Raw genomic sequence first — 8,546 nt, forward strand, 5'->3', positions numbered from 1 at the left:
ACGACACCTCAAGAGGGCTCGACGGTGATTCTGGCGTCCCAGCATCACCCCCCTCCGTCCCCCACTCAACTCAGCCCAGCTTACTTACCTGTCCCCAGCCAGAATCTTTCCGTCTCAACCACAGCCAGTTGCTGCTCCTCTCTGCTGCTTCAGATAAGTTCTTCACTGTGCGACGCAACTCTTGGCCACTGAATCCGACGTCTCTGAGAAACCGGGTTGTAGAATGTGCCACAAATCCTCGACAACCCACTTCCACTGGGTAAACCCGAACTCTCCATCCTCGCTGTTCCGCTTCAGTGGCTAGTTGAGCATACCGCAGTTTCTTCCTCTCATACGCCTCATCTACAGCGTCCTCCCATGGCACTGTTAACTCTACCAGGTGAACAAGGCGTGCTGATCCAGACCACAAGACAATATCTGGTCGAAGGTTAGTGGTGGCAATCTCAGGTGGAAAAATAAGCCGTTGACCAACATCTGCCAGCATATTCCAGTCTCTAGCAGCTTCCAGTTGTCCTGGGCGAGGATTGGTTTTAACACCTTTTCTTGGTGGTTGCTCTCCTGGGCGGAGGAATGTTGTCTTTTGTGTGTAATGTTTTGATGGAACAGGTGGCAACTTATTGGTCATGTTACGCTTGTCTTCCAATGCTAAGGCCAAACATCGCAGCACCTGGTCATGGCGCCAAGTAAACCGTCCTTGGCTAAGAGCCACCCTACATCCTGTCAAAATGTGCCTTAATGTTGCAGGTGATGAACACAAAGGACATGAGGGATCCTCTCCTACCCAGAGGTTTAGGTTCTGTGGTGATGGGAGAACATCATATGTTGACCTGATGAGGAAACTGATCCTGCTCTGTTCCATTGACCATAGGTCTTGCCAGCCAATCTTGCGTTGTTCCACACTCTCCCATCTCATCCATTCTCCCTGTTTGGCCTGGGAAATGGCCTTTATACACCTCATCCTCTCCTCCTGCTTTTGCACCTCGTTGACTACCAGCTTCCTTCTTTGAGCTGGGGCCGCCTTGTGCCATGTAGGAGGAGTTGAACTGAAACCAAGACCCCCTCTTCCATGCTGAACTTGCCCCATGATATCACCAATTCGAAGGGCAGCCTTTGCATCTTCCACAGCTTTCTTTGCCGCCCACTTTCTTCCAGTTTTCAACACAGGTGCTGCCTCCCTTACGCATTTATCGCGTGACTCTACTAATGTCATTTCCAGTCTGACCTTGGCGCACTTAAACTCCTCGGTTAGAGCAGAGACTGGTAGCTGCAGTATTCCTTTACCATAAAGTCCCACTCTGCTGAGGCAGCGTGGAACTCCCAACCATTTCCTGATGTATGAACTGATTAAAGCTTCCAACTTCTCTACTGTTGTCAAAGAAACCTCGTACACAGTCAGTGGCCACAGCAACCTCGGCAGTAGACCAAACTGAAAGCACCAGAGTTTTAGTTTACCTGGTAGAGCGCAGCTGTCTATGCTCTTCAACCCTTCCACTGCTTGTTGTCTAACTTCTCCCACACGAACTGTGTCCTTTAGATCCCCGTCGTACCATCTCCCAAGACTCTTCACTGGCTTCTCAGACACTGTTGGTATTGCCTCACCATTAATGAAGAATGTTTTATCTACTACTTTGCCTTTAATTATAGAGATGCTCCTTGATTTAGTGGGCTTGAATTGCATTCGTGCCCATTCAATGTTATTGGTTAACTTGCCCAATAATCGATTAGTGCAGGCTACTGTTGTAGTCATGGTTGTCATGTCATCCATGTATGCTCGAATTGGTGGTAGTCGCATTCCAGAAGCCAAGCGCTCTCCTCCTACTACCCATTTTGATGCCCTAATGATTACTTCCATTGCCATGGTAAAAGCCAGTGGAGAAATGGTGCATCCTGCCATTATTCCAACCTCTAGGCATTGCCATGTAGTGCTGAATTCTGAAGTTGAAAAACTGAATTGCAAATCTCCAAAATAGGCTTTCACTAAATTTGTTATTGTCATCGGTACACTGAAAAAATCAAATGCTGCCCAAAGTAGTTCATGTGGCACTGAACCATATGCATTAGCCAAATCCAGGAATGTCACATGGAGCTCCTTCCTCTCCTTTTTAGCTGATTGAATTTGTTGCCAGATCACATTGATGTGTTCTAAGCAACCTGGGAAACCTGGAATGCCCGCTTTTTGTATTGAAGTGTCAATGAAGCAGTTCTTTAATAGGTAAGCTGACAATCTCTGAGCAATAATGCTGAAGAAAATCTTGCCTTCTACGTTTAATAGGGAAATGGGACGAAACTGACTGATGCTTGTAGAATCTTTTTCTTTAGGTATAAAGACTCCACCTGCTCGGCGCCATGCTCTTGGTACAACCTGTTTTTCCCATGCCACTTTCATCAATTTCCACAGAATTCGTAGAACTCCTGAAGCACTCTTGTACACTCTGTACGGAACTCCATTAGGCCCTGGAGATGATGAAGCCCTTGCTTTTTTCACAGCTTGCTCTATTTCTTTCCACTTAGGTGCACAGTCCTCCATTTGGTATTCTGGTGGATTGATAGGTGGGATGTCTGACGGAATTGACATAGGCTCCTGCCTTTTTGAATCTGTATGTGTTTCCTCCAAATATCTCTCCAGCTCAACCTTAGATGCTTTTAGTGTGCCATTCTTCTCACTGGTGAATAACTTCTTTACAAATTTGAATGGGTCTTTATAAAAGTTAGTTCTCGCACGCTCCTTCTTTTTGTAGCGTTTCCGTAGGCGCTCAGCTCTGCGCAATGTTGCAAGCTTATCTTTTATGACCCTTTGTAAGAGATTGAGTCCCTCCTTCTGACTTTGTTCTGCTCTTCTCCATTGGTTCCTCAGCTGTCTCCTTTCTCTAACTAAGCGTTCAATCTCCTGCTGCCGTCTAGACTTTCCAGGAATAGTTTGTACTTTTTCCTTCCTTTTTTCAACTCCAAACCTCTCACTTCCATATGCGTAGATGATGTCCCCAAATTTATCCAGCTTCTTTTCAACTGTTCCACTTAATCTTTCCAATGCAACGCAGAGATCTGTGTTTACTGTGTCCCATGCAGTTTTCTCACAAGCTCTTGGCCATTTAACTCCAGGCTTGTGCCCGTTGAGGTTCTTTTCTCTCTTATGCTGGTTTGTCTGACCGGGTTCACAAGGATCATTAGGTTCATCACTAACTGTGTCCATGCAAGTCCTCCTCACATCTATGACAGGGGTGCTGATATCCTGCGAACTGTGGTTTGCTTCCTGTCGCTGGATTTCATTCGACTGACTTGACTGACTTCGTAAGAAGTACTGATCAATGCGAGGCCCTTGTCCCTTCTCCCTCAAGCATTTCATTCTCCCTTGATGAATCTTCAAACCCCTGACCGTTGTCGCCTTGCTCCAGCCGCAGACACAAACCTGGAGTTCCATGTCTTTGTTAACTGCAGATCTTGAACTAGTCTTTTGTGAAGTACTCTCCATACTCATATCCGTTTCCGTTCCCAAGTCGTTAACCGTGAAACCGTGAAAGGTCAAACGGTCAAAAGGATCATAAATCAGACTTTTGACATAAGCTATAGTAATATTACTACTGCTATACATATTAAACACTTATATATATATATATATATATATATATATATATATATATATATATATATATATATATATATATATATATATATATATATGAGAAAATCCAGGATCATTAATTACCTGTGTGTCTTCCAGGCTGTGTATCCTGACTTTGTTTCTGCAGCCCAGGGTAAACGTGTTGCATGTCCATAGCTAGTCCTCTAATGAAGAGAGGAAGAGCTGCACATGTTCCTCCTGACTTTCACATTCACACATTGGGACCAATCAGTGCAGGCTTGTTTTACGATGTTATGAGACCACCTCTGGAAGTGATTTACGGCTGAAAATACAGCTGTAAGGGCAGCGTGCATTGAAGCACTACTGTGGTCTGGACATGTACTTGTGGTCTTCTGCAGAAATAACAAGCATAGTCAGATATACATTTAAAATGAGATCCATCAGTAACATGAAAAGTAGATCACTGTGACCTACTTTACCCTGACATGTTATTAGGACCTGCACCCTGTATCGAGTTGAAAAAACATTTGCAGTAATCACATCCTTGACTTGACGTGACATAGACTCAACAAGCTGGAGAGATGCATGCACCATTCATCATTGAGATCTGGGGATTGTGGTGGCCATGAAAGATGCCTGAAGTCTCTGTCCTGCTCCTGCCCCTGCTTCTGGCACTGGGCATGGGTGCATTATCATCTGCATCAGGGTATAAGTGCGGCATTGTTGGGTGCACTTGATCTGCAGCAGTGCTTAAGTAACCTACAGCATTTGTTCACTAATCAAAGGATCCAGGATATACCAGGAGAACATGCCCTACATCATGGCGATGCCAGATCCAATGGGGCAGACAGCTGCTAATAAAGTTGACAGAAAGGGTAAATCCACTCTATGTACATGTAAAAATGTACCTTTGACATACAGGCAGCAAACTGTGTGCCTCCATTTACTCCCAGATTCAAAAAGGAAACAAAAAGCTGTTGGATGATGGTGAAAAACACACTTTTGAGCTTTGAAACTGAACTAGTTTGGACCAATTTATTATATGTTCAAGAGTGTATTAACAATTTCACTCAAAGTGAGTAAAATTGAAGAAAAGCTTATATATTGAACAAGATTTTGTTTGAATTGAATTGGTTCAGTCAATGTGAAAGTGGTATAGGTGCTACAGATATAATCAATATTTTGATTCTTGTGAAAGATATTTTAATGAGAAGCTACTGAACTCATTTTTTCAGCTGTTTATATAGACTGTATATAGTAGAGATACAGGAGTACAACCTGAAAAACCTACTACTAGTGCTAGACGTGGGAGCGTTACCGAACAGCAACTTGATTTAATTGAAATAGAAAGACATTTAAAAAATACCCCTAAACAAACAGATTGGGCAGTTTATGTTTTTCAACACTGGTTAAAGGAAAATAATTTAAATTACATTTTTGAAGTAAACGCTTGCCAGCCTTTAAATGCATATCTTCACAAATTTTGTATTACACAAATCATTCATTTAGGTCCAGTTATTGTCCAGCACTAGTTTACAAATCAGGGAAATGTCTGTGACTGCTTATCGATGTGGAAGTAGCCTTAAAAGTTACTGGAACATCAACGAAGTACAACGCAAAACCTGGCCAAGCACTGTCTGCTGCAGGAGACGTTCAGTCAGCATCTTCAGCAAGATCACATCTTCAGCAAGAACACTTGCACAATCATTTTTTCCCATATTTATTCTCAGTTCATTCAAATAAATGTATACAGTTTTAAAAGCGCTGATTTGTACACTAATTTCACAGAGCTATAGCACTATATTTTATAGAACGTGCTTTTCAGAGTGCTTATGTGAAAACAAAATACAGTCAATGTGTGTGTGTGTGTGTATATATATATATATATATAGTATATCCATTTCGCAATTTGTGCATTTACACATTCTCAAAGAACAAAATTCAAGCAATTGTTTTCCTCAAATTGCGAAACGGAAAATATCAAACAAGCAAAGAACGAAACAAAAAAGAAGAAATGGTTATTAGAGGATTTGAGCAAATCATTCTGCTCAAATTGCGAAATGGAAAAAATACCAAGCAAACAAAGAACGAAACAGATAAGAGACAGCTTCTTTGGTCTTTGAGTAAAGCGATATAATCAAATTGCGCAATATGCTTTGAGCACATTTCTCCCGACCTCTCTCCTTATCCCATAACCCTTTGTGCGCAGTGTGACAGAATGAAGTAAAGGCGGAGTCGAGTATCTTGGTCATAGATAAATAATTTATTTGGACAAAACCCAGATTTATTTTTTCTGATTTAATTGCTAACCTCAAAGATTTATTTCCAGATTTTATTGTCAAATTGATTTTAAATGTTGCATTTGTGACAAGCTTTTTCAATAAATTATATCTGAAATCTAAATTCTCTGGGTGTATGCCAACTGTACATTTCATTGAGGAAGGCGAATGGGGTCGTTGTGTTGTGCGTGTGGTAATTGTGACTTGTACTATATAACGTTTGTTTTCTGTTTTTCTTTTAGACTGTGGGTCGACTGCTTGATGTCTTCAACCACAGAAACCCAGGGACTGGAGGACACAAGCTGCACTCCGCCACATTGTAGCACCAGTGGTTTTCTGCAGGAAAGAAGAGCCTATTTGTTATCCTTAAAGACAAAAGACAACAAGCCAAACTATTGCACAGCAAGGTAAATTATCATTTATGACTTACAGATATAAAACATATATAGTGAATATGAATTTGATACCTGAACTATAGCCTGATACATTTGTGTAGCGATTGCTTCTAATTCCATGGCACTGTGACAGTGTAAAATTGTGTTACCTCCTTTTGATTTCTGTAAGGCTTTTCATGTCTGTAAGATAGGTGGTGTAATAATGCTCATGTTGCCCAGACATACAGTTACCACAGGATTTGTCGTAGTTATCTCACTGCTACAGCTGCTTCCAGAAACTCTTACTAAGCAGAAGTATGTTTTGACCTACGAGGTCAGACAAGACCATGTGGAGCTGTTCTTCAGCGCTGTTCGGAGATTGGGTAATGTCAATGTTTACTGCCATTTTGTTACTCTGAGTTTTAGTTTTTGCTTGTGCAAAGCTGGAGGGCGTTTTTTATGATATGTACTATTCTACATATTCTTCTTCTTGTAATTGTGAAGCAAATTTCAGACGTATGCATTTGTGAAAGCACACAGCCAATACAAAATGTTTGAAAATTGAGTTTTTACCTATTGTGGATTGTATCTTTTTGTTTTTGATTTTTACTGTCGGCTGGACAGTTCAAGGCTGCCTTCCGTCACCTTGTGACACGCTGCGGTGTTCAAGGAGGAACAACAGGAAATGTAACCGCACAGGACAAGACAGACTTTGTTCGAGTGCCGTCTGGAAGGAGAATTTTAGAACCTGATGTGGGAAATTCACCATTTGAGGTCTGAGGCAGTCTGGTACACGACCACACATATCTGCCAATGAAGTTCATTGCAGGGTGGATGAGTGAAAACTGCCGTGTGAGCCTCATAACCATAACCACACAACCTCCAGGATTCATGGATCCTTCTACAATACAAAGGTCTCCAAGTGCATGACGAAGATAAACAAGCCCATGCCATCACACTACCTCAACCATGTTTAACGCTGGGCAGGATGAACTTTTCTTTAAATTCTTCTCCTGTCTTCCTCCAAACATATTGTTGCTTTCTTGGTGAAAAAATATATATTTTGGATTTGTCTGATCACTTCATATTTTGCAATTTTCTAATAAAATCCATTTTGAAATGCTGTACATATTTTCAATTTTTCATTTACTGTACTTAATATTTTTGTCTAAAAAAAATCATTGTACCTTGATAATGTAACTAAATTTGATGTTACACTGTGTAATGTTGTGTTTGTGTGTGTGTGTATATATATATATATATATATATATATATATATATATATATATATATATATATATATATATATATATATAGTATTTTAATGTTTGAAAAACACTAAGCTGCCTTGGATAAAGACGTCTGCCAAATAACTAAATAATAATAATAATAATAATAATAATAATATGTTCCATTTCCTATGTATCTTACTATTATATTTCTATTACAATCAACTATAATTTAAAATTATACATTATTACATTTCTTTCTCTATTCCCTTACATAAAATCTCTCTTTGTAAAAGATGAGAACATTTATGTTACTTATTATCAAGCTGCACAGACAAGGTCCCCCAAGGTGAAGTGGTAGGTCAAGCACAGCCTAAGATGAGGATGAGGAGGAGGAGGAGGATGATGAGGAGGAGGATTTTAAAGATGACCAATGGGTTGACTAGTGTATTTCCTCCCTACAGGGTTGTCACTACATTGTTCCTGTCTTTCCAAATCATATGGCTGTGTGGTCCAGTGGTAGGCTGTGTGGTCCAGTGGTTAAAGAAAAGGGCTTATAAGCAGGAGGTCCCTGGTTCAAATCCCACCTCAGCCACTGACTCATTGTGTGATCCTGAGCAAGTCCCTTAACCTCCTTGTGCTCTGTCTTTCAGGTGAGATGTAATTGTAAGTGACTCTGCAGCTGATGCATAGTTCACACACCCTAGTCTCTGTAAGTTGCCTTGGATAAAGGTGTCTGCTAAATAAACACATAATATTATAATTCAAATCTTCTGTCAATGTGCTGTTTATTTGTGTTGCCTTTTCCTTTTTTATTAATCTGTGCGATACCTCATTTAATCTTTATAGGTTTGTCATATATCTTATGTAAAGTTACTCCCTATTAACTTGTGCAATCTTACATCAGGACAAACACCCTCCACTTGAAGATTGTAATGGTATGTTCTTTCATCAGAAAAAAAGTAAGGGGGATTAAAGGTGTCAAAGGAAGGTTTACAGGAAAAAAATCCTTAACATTGTAATTGTTAGTTTATGCAAGATAACACTATTTTCATATCATGCTTTTCTGTATCTTAAATGTTCT

At 40.4% G+C, this 8,546-nt stretch overlaps 1 long non-coding RNA gene across 1 annotated transcript; it reads left to right on the forward strand.

The window, feature by feature from the left end:
* The first annotated feature begins 6,128 nt into the window (after positions 1–6,128).
* On the forward strand, positions 6,129–7,242 carry LOC131721226 (uncharacterized). Its single transcript, XR_009319897.1, has 3 exons — positions 6,129–6,266; positions 6,474–6,616; positions 6,858–7,242. It is a non-coding gene; the product is annotated as an uncharacterized LOC131721226 (long non-coding RNA).
* The last annotated feature ends 1,304 nt before the right edge of the window (positions 7,243–8,546 follow it).

The sequence above is a fragment of the Acipenser ruthenus genome, chromosome 48, assembly GCF_902713425.1.
Source record: "Acipenser ruthenus chromosome 48, fAciRut3.2 maternal haplotype, whole genome shotgun sequence".
NCBI classification, from domain to species: Eukaryota; Metazoa; Chordata; class Actinopteri; order Acipenseriformes; family Acipenseridae; genus Acipenser; species Acipenser ruthenus.